The sequence below is a fragment of the Jaculus jaculus genome, chromosome 3 (assembly GCF_020740685.1).
Source record: "Jaculus jaculus isolate mJacJac1 chromosome 3, mJacJac1.mat.Y.cur, whole genome shotgun sequence".
Taxonomy (NCBI): domain Eukaryota; kingdom Metazoa; phylum Chordata; class Mammalia; order Rodentia; family Dipodidae; genus Jaculus; species Jaculus jaculus.
The window spans coordinates 117,056,752-117,080,480 of NC_059104.1; the positions used below are offsets into that span (position 1 = coordinate 117,056,752).

A 23,729-nucleotide genomic window follows, 5' to 3' on the forward strand; every position below is an offset into this window, starting at 1 on the left:
TAACACATATGTTAATATTTTATTGTGTTCAAAAGGGTAATACTTTCTGTGAGGTTTTATAAAAATCACTTTAGTAGACTGTGTCTCCAGATGCACGGAAGTTTTTAACATGTAGATAGATACATAGATGAGTAGATAAAGTCAGTGCCAAAGGAACTCATCCACAACTAGAATATTTTTGTCTGCATGTTAACCAATCACCTAAGTAGTACTAACACAAAACTCTTGAGGGGTGTGAAGTCATTTCTATAGATGGAGAGAAAAGTCTCATGGTGTTTCATTTGCCCATGGTGAAAGATTGGCTATTAAGACTGGAAATACCACTACCTTGTTAGAACATATCTAGAGTCATTGACCAAATCTTGAATTATAGTCATGGAAGAAATCCATGCAGATGGAAATATTCCATCAGGGAGTATTCTTTTATGTAAACAATAGTGATGTCCATTATCCTGAAAAGGAGTCAGGAATATGATAAAAATGTATCATAGACTGAGTTGTGCCTTTGTGCCAATTTTCATTTTGACTAAAGACATTATTTACATTCTCTTCAACAGTGTATAAGGAATTCCTTTCTTCTGGATTCTCACCAGCATCTATGTCACTTGATGTCTTAAAAATATTTTATTTATTTATTTGCAAGGGGAGGGGAGAGAGGGAGAGAGACGGGGGGTATGCTAGAGCTCTAATCATTGCAAACAAACTCCAGATGCATGCCCAACTATGTGTATCTAGCTTTACTGGGTATTGGGAACTCAAACTCAAGTCTTTAGGCATTGCAGGCAAGCTGAAATGTCCAGCCCCTCACTTGATTTTGTTCTTAATGAAAGCAATTCTGACTGTGGTAAGATGGAATATTAACATAGTTTTAATTTTAAATTCCTTTATTTGTAAAGATATTAGATACTCTTTCCATATGTTTATTGGCCATTTTTTCTTCTTTTTGTTCTTAATTTTTAAGAAACACCTGCTCATATAATTCATCCATTTGTTGATAAAATTGTTTAGTTGGGGGTAGGTTACTTTGCTCTTAGAGTTACTTATATGTTTAAATTACTAATACCCCATCAAATTTATACAAATATTTTCTCCTGTCCATAGGCTATCTCTTCACTTAGTTAATTTTTTCCATTGCTATATAGAAATTTTAACTTTATGTAATTATTAGAGAATTATTAAATCATTAAGAAGAAAAATGAAGAAATTTCAACAAAAATGAAGGGAATGGGGGGATTATTGTTAAGTGAAATAAACCAGACAAAGAAGGGCAAATATAGCTAGCTGTTTTCTCTCATATATACATCCTGAATCCATGATATATATGGGATATATATACATATTAGTGTGTGTAAGGAAAGTAAAAGTTGTGTTCTATAACTAGGAAGTGAAGGTATCTAGCAGGACATGAGGCATGATGCTATGTTCAATGCACAGGTATAACTAAATGAAAATATCTCATGAAACTGATTATGAAATGAATATAGTTCAAGAAACAACTGAAAAACATAACAATTTATCTACATCCTAAATTTATCTATATCATATACAGATGTTTACCCTGATTTGAACAAAAAAGTATCTATTTCATGTGTAAAAACACCAGAGACATTCCATCAATAGATATAACATGGCATCTCTATAACTGAAAAAAGTCATTTTCCTATAGTCTACAAATATTAAAATCAAAATAAGTATATGGAAACTTTTTTATAAAGGTCTTTTGCTATTTGGAGATAATTTACCGGGATACTAGGAAATTTACAAGTTCAAGGAATTCTGGGCACCATAAATGGATTTTAACGGAAAGAAACATTATCTTCTAGGAAAGAGGCACTAATGGATAAAGAAAAGAATCTTTTGCTGGTGATAATATCTGTTTTTTTAATGATTTTCCATTTCCTATTTGGTAAAGGCATATTTTATTCAAAAGTAGCATGAATTTGAAAGCAGCATTTTCCTTTTGAGACATGTAGAATACAAATATTTTTTAAAAGATATGGAAGTAGTGTGTATTTAAAATATTGTAGATAGGGCTGGAGAGATGGCTTAGCTGTTAAGCACTTGCCTGTGAAGTCTAAAGACCCCGGTTCGAGGCTCGGTTCCCCAGGTCCCACGTTAGCCAGATGCACAAGGGGGCGAACGTGTCTGGAGTTCGTTTGAAGAGGCTGGAAGCCCTGGAGCGCCCATTCTCTCTCTCCCTCTATCTGTCTTTCTCTCTGTGTCTGTCGCTCTCAAATAAATAAATAAATAAAATTAAAAATATATATCTTAAAATATTGTAGATATAGGAATATGTGAATATTTTGTCATAATTAGAATTTGGTCTGAAGCCAAACTTATTATTGATTATTGAGAATCTCTGTATATTATTTTGTTCATCTATTTTCTGGTAAAGATATTGAACCAAGGATGGAGAGATAGCTTCGCAGTTAAGGCATTTGCCAGTGAGACCAAAGGACAAAGTTTCAGTTCCTCAGGACCCATGTATGCCAAATGCACAAGGGTACAAGTGCATCTGGAGTTTATTTACAGCAGATAAAGGTTGTGGCACATCTATCACTCATTCTCTCTCTCTCTCTCTCTCTCTCTCTCTCTCTCTCTCTCTCCTCTCTCTCTCTTTCTCTCTCTCTGTCTTCTCTCTTCTCTTGATTAAATAAGTAAATTTTAAAAACCACATACATACATACATACATACATACATACATACATACACACACACACACACACACACACACACATACATACAATTTGAACCAGGCAAATATTCTATCACTACCCAGAGCCAGGACTGTTACAACATGAGCTATCCCTAGTCTCTGAGAATCTTTATTGCTTAATATTTGTAGTTACAAAAAACTAACCTGGCTGGAGAGATAGCTTAGTGGTTGAAACACTTGACTGCAAAGCCAAAGGACCCAGGTTTGATTCCCCAAGACCCACATAAAAGCCAGATGCACAAGGTGGCACATGTATCTGGAGTTAATTTGCAGTTACTGGAGGCTCTGGTGTACCCATTTTCTCTACCCCCTTTCTCTGTCTCTTTCTCAAATAAATAAAATATTTAACAAAAAAGACAAACTATGTTTGATTTTTTTATAGATAACAACAATCTAGGATTTATTTCATTTGCTACTTTTATCCAGATAGTCCAATTATATTGCATTTGGGATAACTTAAATCTACTCAGGAAGTTGTACTTTTTGTTTGGTTGGGTGTTTGTTTTGTTTGGTTGTTTGTTTGCTTGGTTTTTGAGACAGGCTTTTACTTTACCCCATACTGACCTGGAACTAACAGTGATACCCCTACCACAACCTCCTAAGTACCAGGTCAAAGGCATGAGTCAGCAGGCCTGGACTAAATTGTACTTTTAAATGTGCTAGCAAAGAAAAAAACATAATCAGGGCTGAACATATGGCTTGCCTGTAAAACATAAGGACTCAGGTTTGATTCTTGAGTGTCCACATAAGCCATCAGCAGTGCTCATTTGCAGTGGCCAGAGGCCCGGTACACCTATTCTCCCTATCTCTCTATTGTCTGTTTCACTCTCCATGTCACTCAAATAAATAATTAGAAAAACCAAAACTCACATTATCCTCCCCAGCTTTCACTTCCTACCATATATCAACGTCACAACACAACTGATTTAACCTGGCAGTTGATAAGTTACAATATGCATCTCTACTGAGGAAAGCAGAAAGCACTAAAATGTGTAGTGGATTTAATCACTAGGGGCTGTTTTGTCTGTTTACTTGTTTCTTGATTTTTCTTCCCAGGTAACCATGGTTCATCAGCTACCCCCAGTAAGCCACCCATCCATCACAATTTATTCAGAATTATTTGTGTTTATGGTGTGTTTATAATCCTTCTCATAAATCATGACCATTCCATATATTTCTTCCATTTTGAACAAATAATATACCTTATACATCATCATATTAATAATGAAATAACAGTTATGTTGAACTAATAGAAGCTATAATTATGCAAGTGTCCAATATCTGTATTAAACCTTCAAATGAATGGCCAATATGTCTATATATTAAAATCCTGTTAATATAGCTATTGTACAGAATTGACAGAATTTACTAAAGTCTAATAAACATATCCAAAGGAAACGGAAGTAATGACCTTGGTTATATAATCATTGATACTAATGTACAGAATTCATTGCATCTCATAGAGTTTGGAAACACCTTATCATGAAGTATTAATTGTTTGCACACCTTGTAGCCCTAATAATATAGGTAAATTTCTTTCACTCTTGGATCTTCAGATTATACATCTTAAAACAAAAAAGGGGCTGACAGTGGTAGGTATTTCAATCTATACTGCACTTGCCACTCAACATTGAGGACTTGAATTCCATCCCTAGAGCCGGTGTAAAACCAGGCATGTGAACACATGCTTATAATCCAAGTGTTGAAGAGGTTGAGAGAAGAGGATCCTGAGGCTTTGCCTGGTATCTAATCTAGCTGAAGAGTTCAGCTCTAAGTTCAGGGACGGATCTTGTCTAACAAACTATGGTGTAGAGTTCTGTTTATGGTATGTTTGTCTGTGCAAAAGCTTTTTAGCTTCATAAGATACCACTGGTTGAGCAATTGTTTAATTTCCTGGGCCTCTGGAATATTGTTCAGGACGTCTTTTTCCACTCCTATATTGTGGAAAGTTCTCCTTATTTTTCTTCTAGTCATTTTAGAGATTCAGGTCTTATATTAAGAATTTTTTATCTATTTGGAGTTGACTACTGCTTTTTTTTTTAAATTTAATTTAATTTGAGAGAGAGAAAGAGAATTGGTGGGCCAGGGCCTCAGCCACTACTATTAAACTCCAGAGGCTTGTGCCACCTAGGGGGCATGTGCGACCTTGTGTTTGCCTCACCTTGGTGCGTCTGGCTAATGTGGGATCTGGAGAGGGTAACAGGGGTCATTAGGCTTCACAGCCAAGCACCTTAACTGCTAAGTCATCCCTCCAGCCCTGCTCTAACAATTCTTAACCCATGACCCCATGGTGAATACCAGCAATCCCACTGAGGAAGGCCCTCAGTGGAAAGGGACAGGGAGGAGGAAAATGATGGTACCAACACCTGATACATCTCTACAAAGTTTCTATGTAATAAAAAATAAATAAAAATAAAAATATGGTGGAGAGTGGTTGAAAAAGACACCCAACTTTTGACCTCTGGCCTCCACACAAATGTGTACCCAGAAAACATGTGCATATAAAAACACACAGGCATTTACAACACTCCCTCACACATACATGCATACACAACACATATCCATATACTTAAACTAAATAAAAACAATGTCTCCTTCATAAGATTACTATGAACATTAAGTATAAAGGTTTTATTCACTGCTTACCATACCCAAAATGCAACGTAACTGACATGCATGTCTTCTGTATATTGTCACAATCCATTAACCCATTTCCCAAGAAGAATGTAGAATGTAGTTATCATAGGAATGTAGGATACCTTTCACTTTAGTTCATATTGAAAGAGAAAGAAGCTGAAAAAATTCTTCTCATGATGAATGTAAGTTGCCTAAGTATGATTCATTTTTAATGTTGATCAGAAAACATAGGGAAGAAAATATTTCTTTATAAATGTAGGTTTGCATGGAAGCAGAAAGTTAAAATTTCAATAACAAATAAAGACTAGAAATCACAAAATCATTGTATTGAAAGGAATTAAGTAGGAATTATAGGCCTGATGTTTAAATTGACATTCTCATTTAGATTATAAAAGAAAAACTCTGCTCTTGTTTCCTTTGTCAGCATCTTCCACCCCTGTGCTACTTGTAGATTATGTTGCTGGTTTAGAATAATTTACATTAAACATAAAAAGTTAAATCACACATCCTAGTCCACTTCTTCACTAATTGTACCTTATTTCCAAAGGTCATCCCACAAAACAAAATACACAATAGTGTTTCTTCCTCTTATGCACAGATGGCACCTAATTTTTGCCTGATGGAGAAGTATTGCAAGACAATGTTTGAGTGCTTGGAAGGAAACAGCTGTATCATGTGGAGATTTAATTTGATTTAATTTGAATGCTAACCGATCAAACAGCTTGGACATAAAGATACAGCAATGAATTTTGAGCACCCAAGAATGCAAAAAGTACTGGTACTATTAAATTGCTGATGGATTATATATAATTCAAATTTGTAATGCTTATTTTTGAATATATCAAAGGTCCAAGGTTTTAAGTCACTATATCTGGTTTTCAAATACAGAATCCAAGTAAATGTTGTAAAACTCATTATGATAATTACAAGAACATCTGTATTTTACACTAATTTTAACAGTATCATTAAATAAATCAGATTGTTTCCCTGTGAAATTTTATTCATTTTGACATCTAATATTTCATTGCAAATAAATAAAACATAGGGAACTGTGACATAAGCTTTGTTACTGGTTGGTAATAAGGCTAATAAAAGAAAATGCTACTTCAGAATTGCTTTATTGTTGGTTACTTCATGCTAACCTTCTGAATTTTATATATACTTGTTTTTTTGAGGTTGAGTACCCCTATAGCTCAGGCTGACCTGGAATTTACTATGTCATCTCAGGGTGGCCTCAATCTCACAGCAATCCTCCTACCTGTGCTTCCCAAGTACTGGGATTAAAGACGTGCACTACCATACCCAGCACATACCTTAATATTTATGATTTTCAAGATATAAAAGGAGACTTATTCTATTCCTGAAGTTTTGACTTTTCATATAACCTTTATTTGGAAAGAATCACAATGATGTGAGCCTTAATCAAATTTAGAATGCGATTATCTCTCTTATTAATAATGCTATACTGAAAAATTCTAACCAATTAAGCAAAATTTAGAACAACTTCATCAAATGAGGCAACAAATTTAGTTCCCTGGCTCCTCCTTTCATAAATTAACTGGTACCCAAAAATTCTTGGATGTCCTTGTACAGTGGACTCAAACCTCATTGAATGAAAGTGTTAGGAAAGAAGTAACTCACTATGAGAAATCAACAGGCCAAGATCAATAGAAATAAAAGCTGTAAGGACTCCATACAGTGTGCTCCTCCAGACACAAAATGGCCTGGATATCCATGTCCTCACAGTGCCTGACACTACCTATGCAAGATCATCATAACAGGAGGAAAGGATCATGAAATCAGAATAAAAGAGAAACTGATTGAGAAGGAGAGGGGATATGATGGAGAATGGAGTTTCAAAGAGGAAAAGGGGAAAGTAGGAGAAGGAGGAAATTACCATAGGATATTGTTTATAATCATGGAAGTTTTCAATAAATAAATAAATAACAAAAAAGAAATAAAGCAAAGCAATCAAATCTATTAATCATCATTATATTTTCTCTGTATTTTTGAACCCTGTTTACAATATTACAGAACTTGTTTTTAACTAATTAATTAATTAAGTTAATTAGTTAGTTGAGAGAGAGAGTACCTCCAGACACTACAAAAAAATAAACTAAAATAAACTCTAGATGCATGTGCCACCTTGTACGTCTGATTTTTGTAGGTCCTACGGAGTTGAACATTGGTCCTTTGGACTTTTTTAACTGTTGAAAATAACCAATTTAGATTAAACATTAAAAAAACATTTAGTTCTGCTTTTTCCCCAGAACAAACATTTATCTAAATCTGTTACCAGTGATGACAATGCAAAAGTCTTTAACACATTATCTCCCAAAACTTTTATTCAGATTTTCACCTAAGAGCTTTAGCCTTGAAAAAAAAATGTTTGATATTCATACCATTTACCATGTCTGTTTATACTAGAATGTCGATAGGGTAAAATCCAAGTATTAACAAAATTCTTATGAAAACTTATTTTTTTCTCAGTTCAAAGTACATGCATATGAAGAAAATATAAATAAAAAAATTGAAAGTAGACATTCCTATTTTTTTCTGTACAGGCAGTACATTGTTACCTTAAGCAGAATCTGTGATTGCATTTTTGTTTGTTTGTTGCTTTCTGGAGGTTGGATTAAAATCAGGTCATGGTACCTATTAGGTTGGCACTATACCACTGAGTTATATCCTGAACTACTATGTGCACATTAAAAAAAAATTATTTATTTATTTATTTATATATTTATTTATTTATTTGAGAGGGAGAAAGAAGCAGAGGGAGGGAGGAGGAAGAGAGAGAGAGAGAGAGAGAAAGAGAGAGAGAGAGAGAGAGAGAGAGAGAGAGAGACAATGGGCACGACAGGGCTTCCAGCCACACTCTAAATGAACTCCAGATGCATGCGCACCCTTGTACATCTGGCTTTTTTGTGGGTCCTGGAGAGTCGAATCGGGATCCTCTGGCTTTTGCAGGGAAATGTCTTAACCACTAAGCCATCTCTTCAATCCCCTATATACATATTTTTAAGACAAAACATGCTCATATATTATATACAGATTTATACTGTGAATTTGAGATGCTTTACTTTCAGTTCAAATTATTTTTGTTTCATTAAAATTTCTACTATGTTTATTACTTTGGAAGTATTCATATTTAAGTATAAATTTGAATTGTAAAAATAATTGTTCCTATTCCATATGAGCTACTTAGTTTAGATAACTGACTGAACAAACAGGCTGTATCAATGACTCTCTACCAATCACAGCCAAAAATAAATTTTATTCACACTTCCTCTAAAAACTCATCTCTATGTCAAAGCTTCTAATTATCTCTTCAACTTTGTTTCCCTTCTAGACCTTACTTCCTTATGAAATTTATTTGTACTATTTTTGTTTGTTGACTAATCTTTAGACCAGGATTAACCTGTTTATTCCTTCATACATTTAACTGACATATTCAGAGCTGTGGCATACATAAATTCTACCAGAATGTGTGCAACTAATGTAAAAATGAAGACACATTTCATGGCCCTAAGCAAAGTTCATTTTTTAAGCAAGGGCTTTCCTTTACACTTCATCATGAAGTTTTACTTCAGTGCCGTTTCTTTTGCTGTGCATTGCAACTAGTAGGAAAAAAAAAAAAAATTCTCCTTCTCCCATCAACTACTCTCTTCACTTCCTTCTCCTTCCTTACCTGCATTTGCTGCCTTTCCATTCCCCTCATAGTAACTGCCTTTTCTATGTCTTTATTTCCTTCTATTGTGGAAAGATTAGAGAGAAAAAAAAGATAATTCTGAGGGATGTCTATCACCCTTTTACTTTTTCTTTTGACACAGTGGGCTTCTGAACATTTTTTTAGAATGGGAACATAATTACTCATTTTCTTGTTTAGGCAGGAGCACGACAGTGGTTGCTGATCCTAAAATAAACCCCATTGTCTCTCTGTCCTATCAAATTTCACTTCTTACATCACTTTTCAGCCACAAAGTGCTGTTTTCTTTGCTAACATTGGGAATGCAATGGTTCTGGAGCTGCAAAGCACAAATAAGGCTCAGAATCTATTGGTTATGCCAGTTACCTTATCCAAGTTCCTTAGCTAAGTGAGATTAAAATTTGAAATATGAAAAACATACTTGTGTCAGGTGTTTCCTTAGCCTTTCATCAAAAGCAGACTATTAATGTCAGTGTTCATTCTAAATTAATGTGAATATTGTAAGAAAATGAATCACATTAGCATATTATTTACTAAATGTGTTCCAGGTTTCATAAATGTAGCATTTTTTCACTATGTCATCTCAGGGTGGCCTCAAACTCACAGCAGTCCTCCTACCTCTGCCTCCCAAGTGCTGGGATTAAAGGCATGCACTACCACCAACAAACATTCACATGTCAGTTGTGTGACCACAGAATCTTGGATGAAAAGGATTCAATATACAGTTTTAGAATTACTCATTTTTCTTCAAGCACAATCATTTTTTTTTAGCCTTTATTCCCAAGGAATACTTATTCTTCTATAGAATTACAAAATAATGTTTTCAGGGAAACTCAGAAACCGTATTTTTGTCTGGAATTGTGGAATTTTGAATGCCAGGTGTTAGCTTCTCTCCAACTGCCTGCCTGGAAGAGGTGTCACTGGAGGATGATTCTGGAGTCCAGTCCAAAGGTGTATGAGGAGGGTCGGATTTCCAGTCCGAAGGTATGCAGAGAGAGGTTTTTGAGCTCTGCCTGGACCCTTCCTGCTTGTTGTTTTTGTGTATCCTAAGTTGTAGTGTTTTCTTATAGGCTTGAATCTGTAAACGGAGGCCAGTTTCTTCCACCATTATGGAAGTTCCCTGGATCTGTAAGCCTGAAATAATTTTTGTTCCTCCCATAAACTCTGCCTGTCTGGCAGTTTGTCCCAGCAATGTGGAGCTGACTACAGGCAACATAGGTTGATTTTTTTTCAGTTGGTGTGACTTGGTCACCTTCTATGTTTTCATGTCTCCATTGAGGCATCCCAACATATAATGAGTGTGATTATCATTTATTTTTGTTGGTTTCATGTGTTCATTCATCCATTTAAATAACTATGATAGGTCTCTGTGTTAGGATTTGAGGATGAAGCACAACTTTTAGGTGTCAGTAAGTAATTACAAAATCTAAGACCTTAATAATAGGGGCCTACTATATCTAACTGCTGGAAATCTAGAGGGCAGACTTGTGGACAAACTTAACAAGGGTCAAAGAAAGCAAAGACAAGTGCTGGCTTCTTATACAGTGAAGTTGTATACTTATAGGAGTCATTGGTAAGTTCTTTAAAGCACTTCAAATTGATCCATGGGATAACTATGGGTAGGTTAATTGTACTTTTCAAATAGATGTAATGGAAACACTTTCAAGGGGAGTCATTCTTACAGCATATCATTTATTTACCACTAATACTATGTTGAGCACATGCACTGACATTATCTCTACTCTTTAAAATGGCCCTGTTACAGGGCTGGAGAGATAGCTTAGTGGTTAAGCGCTTGCCTGCTAAGCCTAAGGACCCCGGTTCAAGGCTCGATTCCCCAGGTCCCATGTTAGCCAGATGCACAAGGGAGCGCACGCATCTGGAGTTCGTTTGTAGTGGCTGGAAGCCCTGGCGCTCCCATTCTCTCTCTCTCCCTCTATCTGTCTTTCTCTCTGTGTCTGACGCTCTCAAATAAATAAATAAAAAATTTTAAAAAAAATATTAAAATGGCCCTGTTACAGATAAGAAAATATCTTCCATTGACTTATATTTTCCATTCTAAGCACCATGAATATTTTCATCCATGAGGAAGTGTTGAAATCATCCATGTAAGTTTAATGTATGAGATTATAGGACAGTTTGAGACATATATGATAGAAAGGAAGTTGTGTATCTTATATATAATAATTTTCAAATCAATAATTTTTAAAAATAAAGCATATTAAGCATTACCTATAATTACTGAATGAGTCTTCTATAAAAAAATATTACTTCAAATTATAGTGTTTCTCCACTAAATTTAATGTAACATTTTTGGAAATATTTAATTTTATCTTATAATATTTAATTATATGTTAAAAGGACTTGCATAGAGCTATTTGATAAGAAACTGCACAGGTTAGTCACCAGAAGATGAACAAGAAATATTGCCTTATATATTTTCAAAAATTTGTGAGAAGAAAATAGAATATCAGTTTTCTTCTCTAGATCAAAGTGAACTATATTTTAATAAGTATGCCAATATATGGTGTGCTTCTTTTAATCAATAGTTACGTAACCTTATGAAGTTTTGCTTACAGTTGATTCAGAAAGGTTTTTTTCTTTCTTTTTATCTTGTGCTCTAAAGAGTAGCTCCTCTTTAAAAACTGTCTTCTAGCCATTTCAAGCATACTGTACCATTTCTATGTTCTTAATATTCACATTCTGTTTATACTATTTGCTAAATAAATGTCTAGTTAAGGTCAAGATTAACTATTTTTCTCAAGAATCATTTAATTATTACCTTGACTCTGGTATATTGCAGGAATTATAAATGCCATTTTTGTGGGGTTTTTCACTAAATTTATGATATATGGATTAAATTTAATAAGATTCAATTGATCATAAAAGCACTTTGGCATAGAAACTGGATTCAATAGCACACATTTTTAATCCTAGAACTTGGGAGGCTCAGAGGAAGGATCATTCGGACTCAGCTCACAAGCTTCAAAATATGCATACTATACAAAACATCTCTTGTTATATGCCCCCTGTGGATCTCTATCTGAATTCCCTATATCTATAATTGTACACTGTTCTTCTAATCACTCAAACCAGAAAACAGTTGTTTTCCCTCATTCACCTTTGCTCACTCACTAAATTTATGCATACTCAATGAATGAATCTAGAAGATCTGCTTGTTTTCCATGCTAAACTTATGAATGTACCTTATCAGACTCTGAACTGACTTAATGTATGTTTCCTGCCTTGGTGGAATTCTTGCAACAAAATGCTACTAGAATTCATCTAATTCCTGGGCTCATGTTTCATTTTTTTTTTTCTTGATAGCAAGTCTGACTATGTAAAAAAAGCTAGTCTGAAATTTATAATATTCTAGCCTCTGCCTTCTGAAATGTTGAGATTATAGGTATGTATCACTATGCCTGGTCAGAGTCTATTTTTCGTAGACTTTGGAAAAAAGTAACTTTTTAAAAAAAATTGTGGGTGGCATGTGAGTATGCCTATGCATGTGAACCTGCAGATGCATGTGTGTTTGGAGTTCAGATCTTCTTTAATTACTCAGCACTGTTTTCTTTGAGGTAGGGGCTGTTGATGGGTTTGCAGGTCATCAATTTGGCTAGACTTGATAGCAAGCAAACCCCAGAGGTGCCCCTTGTTTCTGCCTAACTAGTGCTAGGGCTACAAGTGTATATCACCATGCCTGGCATTTTTGTCAGTTATGGTGATTGAAACTCAGGGTCTCATGGTTGTATGTTAAACACTTTACTAACTGAATCATCACCCCATCCCAAAGATAGGTCTTTCCTTCCTATAGAGCTAGTTTTCATCTGATACCAAACCACCAAGGTTCTGAGGCTTTGGCAATTTGTACAACCTTTGTAAATCTTAACATTCATATTTGTAAAATGTGGAATTCTGATATAAGCTAAATGTTCTTAGATATGGCTATTATGGATAAATCATCTATCTTGTCTAAAATATTTTACAGACTTTTATGTTATCTATATAATTTAGATTAAACTATATTTAAAAGTATCACTCTCTTGTTTAAAATGTTTGTGATCTTATTTATAGAAGAGGTTAGGAAAATTTCCTCTGACAGGTATTTAATTACTTTTGCCTCTTTGGACCATATAGTCTGTCATATCAGCTTAATCTATTTAATCTCCTTCCTGAGCTATGTAACTATCCATAGAAAATATTGATGGAGTATGTTTGATTGTGTGCCAAGCCTTATTTATCAAAAATAATGGAAATAAGCCAGAATTGGCCTGGTGGCCTGAGAGGGCCCCTCCCTGAAGTATAATGGAAAATCTGGTAGAATGGCATTAGAACCTAGTTGTTACATAATTGGTGCTTTATTTGTTTCTGGATTCTTCTTTTTTTCACTGCTCACATTTGATATTCCAGCAACATTAATCTACTTACAGTTCTCTGAAATGCGATTTTCTCCTGCATCACATTTCGGCTTATGTAGAGACTTCTATCTTGATCACTCTTCTTATCCTGGTTTTAAGTGCTGGATATTTATTCATCATGCATCAGCTCTGATATTCTTTCACTCAAAATGCCTTTGGGGCATTTTAGGTGCACACACATATTTATGTGTCTGTCTCCTACATCAACAGGGCTTGTGTCACATCCATTTTCCTATCTAAGAAGTCTTACTTAATACATTTTAATACAGTTATTGAGCTGAAATGAATGTGTATGCAATCAATATACCCATTCCAGAAAGCATGCAGCCTATAGTTGTATACTTCAAAGTATCTAGTATCTGAAAACCATACTGGCACAGTGGTATTTATATTTAAATGAAAATGTATTTAAATATATTCCTATTATCCTTCTTTCTATTATCAGCCTTGCTCATATCAAATCCCTCAACTCGGTTTTACCTTATCCTTTGAAACACACTTATCATAGTCCCCTCTCTTAAGAGAATTACATTGTACATTTATTTCTATAATTGATTAAGCAATGAACTAGGTAGGCTATGGGTAAAGCTCAGTGGCAAAGCACTTTCTTAGCTGTGGAAAGCCCTGTAATCAATGGACGGCGCTAAAAATAATGTGAGAAAAGGTGAAGAGGCAGGATGGTACACTTCTGTAAAACCAGCAATCGAGACCAAGGAAAGAGAAGCATAAGTGTGAGAGACCAGCCTAGGCTGGTTTTCTTTCACTCTCATGTCTCTATTAAGAAAAAAAAAAGAAAAAAAAACCCTACTCCATAAATGTCTAGAATATGTAAACAAACTATAATTTAGCCTCATATTATGTATAATTTTCAAAGCTTATTTAAGTTTTACTTAATTGTATCACTAGCTGAAGACTACTTGTATTTCATGCCAAAATTGTGGCATATACATAATTTATTTTTAGGTTTGTATGTATTCAAAAACATAAATAATATTGACTCAGTAAAATCTTGAGTTATGACAGCATATATATATATATATATATATATATATATATATATATATATATATATATACACATATCTGTATATAAACATAAAGATTTAAGTCAGAAGTATTGCCTCAAATATTTGCTTATAGCATTTCTAAAGTTTTAAAATATTTTCCTTTGCATTTTATATGCAGTTCGTATTTAGAGCTTCACCTATTAAAATATTTTTCTCCTTTCATGCCTAAATAACTGATTCTACAGTGCTGTCTTTATTCCACAGTCCAGAGTCATTAGCTTTAGTTACTTCTCCCAGAAACAATAATTACTCAACTAGGTGCTCTATTAAAGTATAGATAGATATCTAAGGGGTATGAAGAGGCATTTTGGAAGATTAAATACAATTTTTTAAATATTAAATAGCAACATTTGCTATTAAATAAGGATATACTAAGGTGTTGTAGTTTAAATTTATGCCCTTAATAAGCTAAAATGTTTTATTAAAGCTTGGAACTTGGATTTCCAGCCACCAAGGTGGAAGAGGTGTCACTGTGGGTAGACCCTGGGGTTCAGCCCTAAGTTGTTACTGGGGACAGATCAGAATTCCAGCCTAAAGCATGGAGAGTGAGCTCTGTTGGGATCACTGTTGGTTTGTGTGGTTGCTGGTGGAGCCGGTGGTGGTTTATCTCTGTGTGTGGATTTGTTGAAGGGGAGCAGCTTCTTCTGTCATTGTGGAACTTACTCTGGATATGTAAGCCTGAAATAAATCCCATTCCTTCCATTAGTGGTGTCTGGTTTAGAGAATCATCCCAGTAGCCTGGAACTGACTACAATACCATGTATGAGACTTTTAAATTTATCCATTAGCAAACAAATTTTGCATTTTTAGCAGAATTAAACTGACCCAGCAATCTTGTTCAAAATAAATTTCTATTAGATATTTATGTTATATTGATTTATAAATTATGACTGCATTTCTCTTTCCTTTTATACATCAATGAAAGTGAATAAGCATGCTGCATATATTACAATAACTGCTTATTGATAAAAAGTCAAACAATTTAATAACTAATCAATATATCATTTAATTCTATCTTATAGTTCCTGGAAATCTGGAAAACAACTCAAATAGTCCAGGGATTCCTTAAACTGTATTTCAGTGAGCTGCAGAAAAATCGAATCCATCTACAAACCAATTATAAGCACAAGGATTGATGAAAATAAGGACAGAAACAAAACTCAGGCTCCATGTCACACTGTAGAGCTACCACCCCATTCTAGTTTTACTTTTATTGAAATTCAATGTGCTTCATCAAGATGTTTTAAAAAGTAACCAAATATATTTTGTGAGAAATGTACATGTACATAAAAGCTGCAAAGTTTCAGGTTTCCTGCAGCCTGTGTCTCTGGTAGGATCAATTATCAACAAGCCCCCTAAGTGAGCCCCAGGAAGAACACCACGAAATGACGACTATGTAACAAGAGAAAAGAGAAGCAGCCACAGCCCATCAAGTATGGCTAAGTGAGCATTTTGAAAATTCAATATGTGTCTTCTGCTATTGACCTTTGAGACACACCACAAGATTACAATGCTGACACTTAAGGTTGGATAAGCAGCCACTTAACCATCTAGAAAATGGCTTCAAGATATTTTAATAAGATTATATGCACACTGAGGCAAATTTTGTGAGGCTATTAAACTACTCTATGTTTACAAAGAATGTTACATTGTCAACCATTTAATTACTCAGTAAATTACACTTCTAGTACACTGAGGGTTATTATATTGACCTTGTTAATATAAAATTAAGTGTCTCTGTGAGTTGAGAGGTTCTGAGGTGCAATTTGCCATTTGGAAAGGTCAGTATGTAGTTTCCTTTAGTTTCTGTTAAAGTACCCCAACTAAACAACTGCAAAAAGTGTGCAGAATTTAAATTGCAAATATAAACATATCGACCTTCAGATTCTCCTTTAGTAAATAATTGTAGTGGATTGTATGGGCAGAACACAGATTTTCAGGTAGACTAAGCAGGCCAAGGTGTTTAATTTTCTTGAATTAAATGGTTTCATAGGAACTTGAGTCTTTGAAGTCAGGGAAGAAACAATTGGTATGAGAGTGATTCATCTTGAGTAGAACCATGACAACATCTGAGCAGAGTAAGGACCCTGAAGAGAGTGGCTGAGAAAAGTGAGGGATCACATTTGTCCCAGACTGCTGAGAAGCATATGAAGGACACCAATGGTCCACAACCTCCTCAGCACTGACCTTGAAAGGATAGCACATATGTCATCTGATCTTTTACATTGGCATCTCATCTATATTTAGCTAGAACAGACACTCATGCCCTAAAGTTATAACAGTAGCAAGCAAGCTTAGAAAAATTTGTATTATGTTACTGTGGTGTTATACATAGGTATGATGATGGAAAGAAATCCAAAAGACATCATTTCCAAAGAATTTGTGAGCTGGTAAATTTAATTTTTAACTGAAAGTCCAGAGATTTTTAAGTATAATAATGGCTTATTATTAGCATAATACTGGGTTATGAAGGTAGGATTAATAAAGAGTCTAGGATGATGTATTCTGTGGGTGAATATAATGTTGTGCCCAATAAAACATAAATCCTTGCAGAAAATTTTCATTTCCAAGAGTTGGATATCTCCCAGTGAATTGTTGGTGAGGGAAGCCCCAGCTACTTTCAAAGCAACACAGGCTATTGCCAAGGCTCTTGTTGCTCACCACAACTAGAAGTTAGATTCTATTGGTGATGATACCACAAGCTTTGGCCGCAGGATACTAAGAAGTAAAGTCAGAGCTGAGCCAAAAGCCTTTTTATGTGTTGAATAACCAACTTTGTAGCGGAAAGTGTTGTGCAGCCTAGTGGGGGAAGAAAAATCATTAGTGGACTTAACCAGCAGTAGACACTGCAAGCCAGGAAAAACGTGTCAAATGGTCCAATGGAAGCATTTCTGTTATGGGGAAAACTAACTGTTCTATAATGGAATTTGAGGCACACTTTGTGGGAGGAAATTCATGTCTTGTACTGAAAACATAGTCTAAAGCCTACGGCAGGGGAAGTAATAAGCCCTGGGGCGAAGCTACTATTGTTATTTGGCTAAATGATTATAATATTCCATCCAACTTGAGCTCTCAATGTTTATTTTTATGCTCTTATATTAATGTTACTCTCCCTTTTAGTTAAAGAAGCTTCTCTTTTCAGAAGGCAGTAATTACGGGAGAATAACAACTTAAGGTGCTGACAAGTGACAGTGCATGTTCATCTCTGAGAGACATCTCTACCAAACCCTTTAAGGCTTAGGAACCACTGCAGAGAAGATGGCAAAAAGAGCATAAAGTCAAAGGGTGAGGAGGAGTGGATTGTGTTGCTATCTTACAAAGTGGCCATTGCATTCATGACTTTAGAGTGGTTGATGCTACCTATACAACATTTACATAATATGGTGAAAAAAAGGTGACATCAAAAAGAAGGGATTCAGTGGAGGGGATATATAACAAGGAAGGCAAAGGATGGTTGGAAGGGCTTATGATCACTGTACATTGTGTTTATGTCTGGAGGTTGTCAGTACAATGTTTAAAAGTTAAAAAAAAAAAGAATATAAAAGTTTTCACAGCATACAAAATGTATTTGAAGAGAAGCTAGCAACTAATGTTATGGAAAATCAGTGAGAAGTAAAATATGTTTTCCCTCAGCGTTTTTGCCTAACGCTGGTCATTCTATCCAGTGCAGCACTTCTTGAATGAAAAGAGTGGCCAAGAAAAGTTGGCATTATAGTCAAATCCATATAATATCATTACAGTTTATTAGTGGATTTAGGGAAATTTTGAAGATATGTTCAATAAAACCAATCTTATGTGTATATACCACCAATAGTTTAACATCAATACATTCATGAAATATATATAGTATCACTGAACACATCAAATGTCTAAGAAAATTTGCAACAGAAGGTACCAAAAGCCTATCTTTGGTGGACTGAAAGGGAGTCTTGGCACCAAGAGATAAATGAAACATAATTTCACTTATCTGAGCAGTCTAGAGTTCGAAGCCATAGAAGCAGATATGGGGCCTGGGGAGCACGGAGAGATGTTGTAAAGAAGTTAGATACAATAGTTAAGATCAACGATCTAATGAGCATCAGAGTGACAGAAATTAATATTATATATTTGGAAATTTCTATAAACATAGGCCTTGAGTGGAGTCACTATGAAATTCATGCTTATAATATATTGAATTATTAGACTGAGCTTCTCACTATATACAGATGCACCTACTATATTGCACATTGTTTATTTGCAATTATGTTAGTTACAACAGAAAACATAAAAAAATCACCAATTGTTGAAATTAAAGAATACAAAAAAGTAAAAGAAAAATATACTATGTGGACTGGAAGACAGACCATTTCTAAAATGGTCAATTTTACCCATATTGATGTGTGTACACCAGTGTAATACTAAATACATTTCTGACTCAAACCCCATTTTTCTCTTTTTGTTGAAAACTGGGAAACTTATATAATATATGGAGAAACATATATTACTCTGATTAGCCAAAGGAACCTGAAGTACAGAATTGAAGAGTGGGCAGCCAGGCAGCAAATCTTATAAGGAATGTACACTAACTAATGTAGTATAATATTGGCACCAAAATACTATAATAAACTTATGGGATAAATTATAATTTTATAAAGACATTTCCACATAAATATGCACAGAATATAGGACAATAGAAGACAAGTAGTTGGGGAAAAGAACAAAGTTTTCACAAGTAGTACTGGGCTATTTGCAAATCTATATGAACAATAACACATGAACCATACCTTATATTGTAGTAAAAAAAAGAAAAGAGTAATAGAAAAGCTTCCATAGAATAATGAAAATTTTATGAACTATTAGAAAATATTTGTAAAATGCTTTACAAAACACTATTATGAGAGAGAATATATGAATTATATTAGTGAAATACATAAGGTCATAAAATTTCAAATCATAAAATATTCAATGTACAAAATTGTCAAAGGAATTGCAAGATAAATATGTGACAATGTCTTCCATATTAATAAGAAAATGATTCAACATTAAACCTAGAAACATCTTTGTTAGATTTCCTATTTATATTTCTGTGTCTGAAGTTCTGTCTTGTTTTTTAAAACAGAATTTCTCCTTGTAGCTTAGACTGACTTTGAATTTGCTATATCTTCTTGCCTCAGTCTCCAAAGTGTTAGGATTAAAATCACCAGCCAGTCACTAGTCTTTAAAGTTTTTGTCTTCAATGTATGTGATAGTTGTATTATATGATATGCATATATTCTTTTTATTATTATTTTTTGAGGCAAGCCCAACAGACTGGTCTTTCTTATGTGAGTGAGAGAGAGAGAAAAAAAAAAAGAGAGAGAGAGAGAGAGACAGTGAGGGCAGGAAAGAGAGAATTGGAGTGCCAGCACCTCCAGCCACTGTAACGAAATTCCAGACATGTGCACCATGTAGTGTGCATGTGTTTACATCACCTTGTGTGTCTGGCTTACATGGGACCTAAAGAGTTGAACATGAGTTCTTAAGCTTGGAAGGCAAGCTCCTTAACCACTAAACCATCTCGCTAGGCCAATACACAGATATTCTTAATGTTTTTATATGACTTACACATTGTGGCAAAAGAATATATAACGATATTCTTTCTCTTGTTTAATGCTTCTTTGGCCTAAATTGTACTTTGCTTGATGGTAGGTTTGTTTTCTTTCTATTCATTTTTATTATAGTTGGTTGAAAGACTGCATTATAGCTGTGGCTACTATATATAATATTTGTGTCATTGTGGCCTTATGACCCAATTTAAAAATACTTTATGGGAGCAGATTGGTTAAGCATTCTCACATTCAGTAATATGAACAAGACATTTGGGTCTACCTCTCTCATATTTTGGTATACTCATTATTTTATGTTTCTATAACTAGTTTCCTTATTCATTGAGCTTACATTTAAAATATTATTTTATTCTTAGAGGATTTTGCCTGTTTGTTCTATCTTTGCATTTATTACTTTTGTAGTCCCTAAGTCTGTAGGTCTACTCCTCTATCCCATTGTCCTTAATCAGCATGTTTCTCTCTGGTTTCCACTTTCAATGGTTGGGATTCACACCTCTTAGCTACATAACATTTAGCATCTCATTCTATTTTCACTTTACTAACTTATTAAATTAAATACTTTCTGCTTTGCCAGAACATAATGTTTTTACATATGGTTCATCCACTCATATTCACACCTTTGTTTCAGCCATATTTCTAGACTAGATGGCTCCAAAACCATGAACTTTCTTACAATTTTTCTAGTTGTATAGCGAGTACATGAAAATCATTAAAAAAAAAAAACATGGTCAAAGGACACATAATAGAATCTCTGGAAATAACTTATGTGTATAGTGTTTCTGGTGATTTATGATAGAAACATAATCATGTTGTAATTTTGCAATATATATAAATCAAGGGGGTAAAAGTAAAATGTAATAGTGTGAAGAAACAGTGAATGAAATAGTGTGTGTGTGTGGGGGTGTATGTGTGTAAGCTCATGAAACTAGAAATGGAATCATGAGAGGGAATGAAGAGATCTTAAAAGGTGATGGGGAAGTGAGCATAACAGCATACATATGGTATGAAAGCAGAAGGAGGGGCGACTATCAGGAAAGGTAAGCACCATCCAGAAGGAGGTATAAGATATGCAGAGAGCATGTTGGCAGGAGATGTTCAACAAAGTATAATGAAACATACATATGAAAATATCAGGTAACTGTATTGCTTTGCATGCTAATTTAAAAATTCATTTTAAAAGAAATTAAATATAGACGAAGTATTATTATTGTTATTACTGTTATCCTAATTTTCTCCTTTTGTTTGTTTGGATGTCTTTGTTTACTTTCTTTATTAAATGATCATTGGCATTTCTTCTGGAATAAATATTAATTTGTCTATATTATAGCTAGTACCAGGACTCTAGACCTCTGTTGAACATTATCATGTGTTTGAATATCTGTGAACCCCAACTATTTTAATCTTCCCTCCCCTTTTTCAAGGAGTGTTTTAAGTTTCCTTTCATACTTTCTAGATTCCCAGACCCACTGGGCTTTTATCAAAGCACAGCTGGGATATTGGGCTTAATTGGGCGAACGGGAGCCTTTGTTTGCAAGTAATTTTTTAAAAATATTTTTTTTATTTCTCTGAAATGTTGATTTTGATCATATATGAATGTACTTTTCCACAGTCTTTGTAAAATGTATTGATTTAGGGAATGGTCATGTGTGCAGTCAGATGTATGAGTTAGCAGCTAAGTATTCCAAAGTATTCTGACCATTTGGCTCATTGTTTTTCTGATCTCCATTTTAACTTGATTTGTGAAGGTCTTACTTGCTGAAAACCCCAGTAGTTATGTTCTTTTGCAGGAAAGACACATTCAAAAATCAACTGAGGCCTAGCGGATTAGCATAGGACAATAATCTCAGTTACTTGGGGACCTGAGTCAGGAGGCACACAAGCGGAAGACCAAAATGAGCAATTTAACAAGACTCTGTCTCAAAAATAACATAATAATTGAATAATGAAACTCTAAAAGTGATAACCTATGGGTCATAATATCATTTATTCTATAATTATTTACACGACATACCTATTTTGTGGGTGGTAGGCATGTGAATTCAAAAAACCATAATATGTGCCTTATATTTTTATAATTTAACCAAATAAAATGGTTTATATATAATTTAATATATATAATGTTTAATATATATTTAATATATACTTTATATATATATATATATTAAATACATATCAATTTAATACAACCAAAATAATAAAGTACAAGTACAAAAAATATAAGAACAAACAGTTGTGAGGACATAAAGAAATGACTTTTACTAAAGATGACATTTGTAAATCTGATTAATGGGAGACTGAAAAATGGAAGCCATGTTTTGGTTAAAAAAAAAAAAAGGATTTAAAAATAATCATGAAGTGTTTGGTGTGCTTGGAAAACAGTATAACCCAAATGTGAACTTCCAGAAATTACAAGAGGTGGATGATAAATGTCATTTATCAAAAAGGCAATACTCAAATAAAAATGACATGCACAGATTTATACCAACCCTTTTCACTTCTGAGAAATAGTACATGGAGAAAATGAAATCATTTTGAATGAGCAAAAATAAATTAAGAAAAGTAATTTATATACTGACGCAGGGTCTCTTGTCATCTCTGGATGGCCACAAACTACCTATGTAGATAAAGATGGCCTTGAAATTTGAATCATTTTGCCTCTGTCTCCCAAGTGTTGAGATTGTTCAGTTTACCATGTCTAGATTAAGTAATTTGGGTTTGCAATGTGATCTCTGACATTGATTTATTTTATATCTATCTATTTCTTTAAGATATATATATGTAGATAGACAGGCATATAGACAGGAAGAAAGATAGATTGCTAGAGAGATAGGCATATAGATAGAAATAGTAAGATAGGATAATGGATGGATGGATGGATAGATAGATGGATGGATGGATGGATAGATGGATGGATGGATGGATGGATGGATGGATGCATGACAGATAGAGAAAGATAGACAAATAGATGATAGATAGAGACATAGATAGAAAGATAAATGATAGATGATAGATTGACAGGCAGACAGATACATAGACAGTGAAAGAGAGATAGGGCCTCTTGCCACTGCAAAATACATCAGATGCACATGCCACCTTATGCACCTGGATTTACATGGAGTTGGGGGAATTGAACCTAAGAAGTCAGGTTTTGCAAGAAACCACTTTTTTTTTAAACTTTTTTTTATTATTTATTTATTTATTTGAGAACAAAAATATGGAACGCTTCACGAATTTGTGTGTCATCCTTGTGCAGGGGCCATGCTAATCTTCTCTGTATCGTTCCAATTTTAGTATATGTGCTGCCGAAGCGAGCACTTTTTTAAACTTTTTGTTGTTTATATTTATTTATTTGAGAGTGACAGACAGAGAGAGAAAGGCAGACAGAGAGAGAGAATGGGCGCGCCAGGGCCTCCAGCCACTGCAAACGAACTCCAGACGCACGCACCCCCTTATGCATCTGGATAACGTAGGTCCTGGGGAATCGAGCCTTGAACCGGGGTCCTTAGGCTTCACAGGCAAGCGCATAACTGCTAAGCCATCTCTCCAGCCCAAGAAACCACTTTTAACAACTGAACCATCTTACCAGTGCCCAGATTG

General features: G+C 34.4%; 1 protein-coding gene and 1 non-coding gene across 4 annotated transcripts in view; both read right to left on the reverse strand.

Annotated features, from left to right (window-relative positions):
• The window catches only part of Cntn5 (contactin 5), a 1,203,203-nt gene that overhangs the window by 551,975 nt on the left and 627,499 nt on the right, over positions 1-23,729 (reverse strand). The gene's annotated exons all lie outside the window — the stretch shown is intronic.
• LOC123459609 lies at positions 23,341-23,447 on the reverse strand. The gene has a single exon (XR_006636368.1). It is a non-coding gene; the product is annotated as a U6 spliceosomal RNA (small nuclear RNA).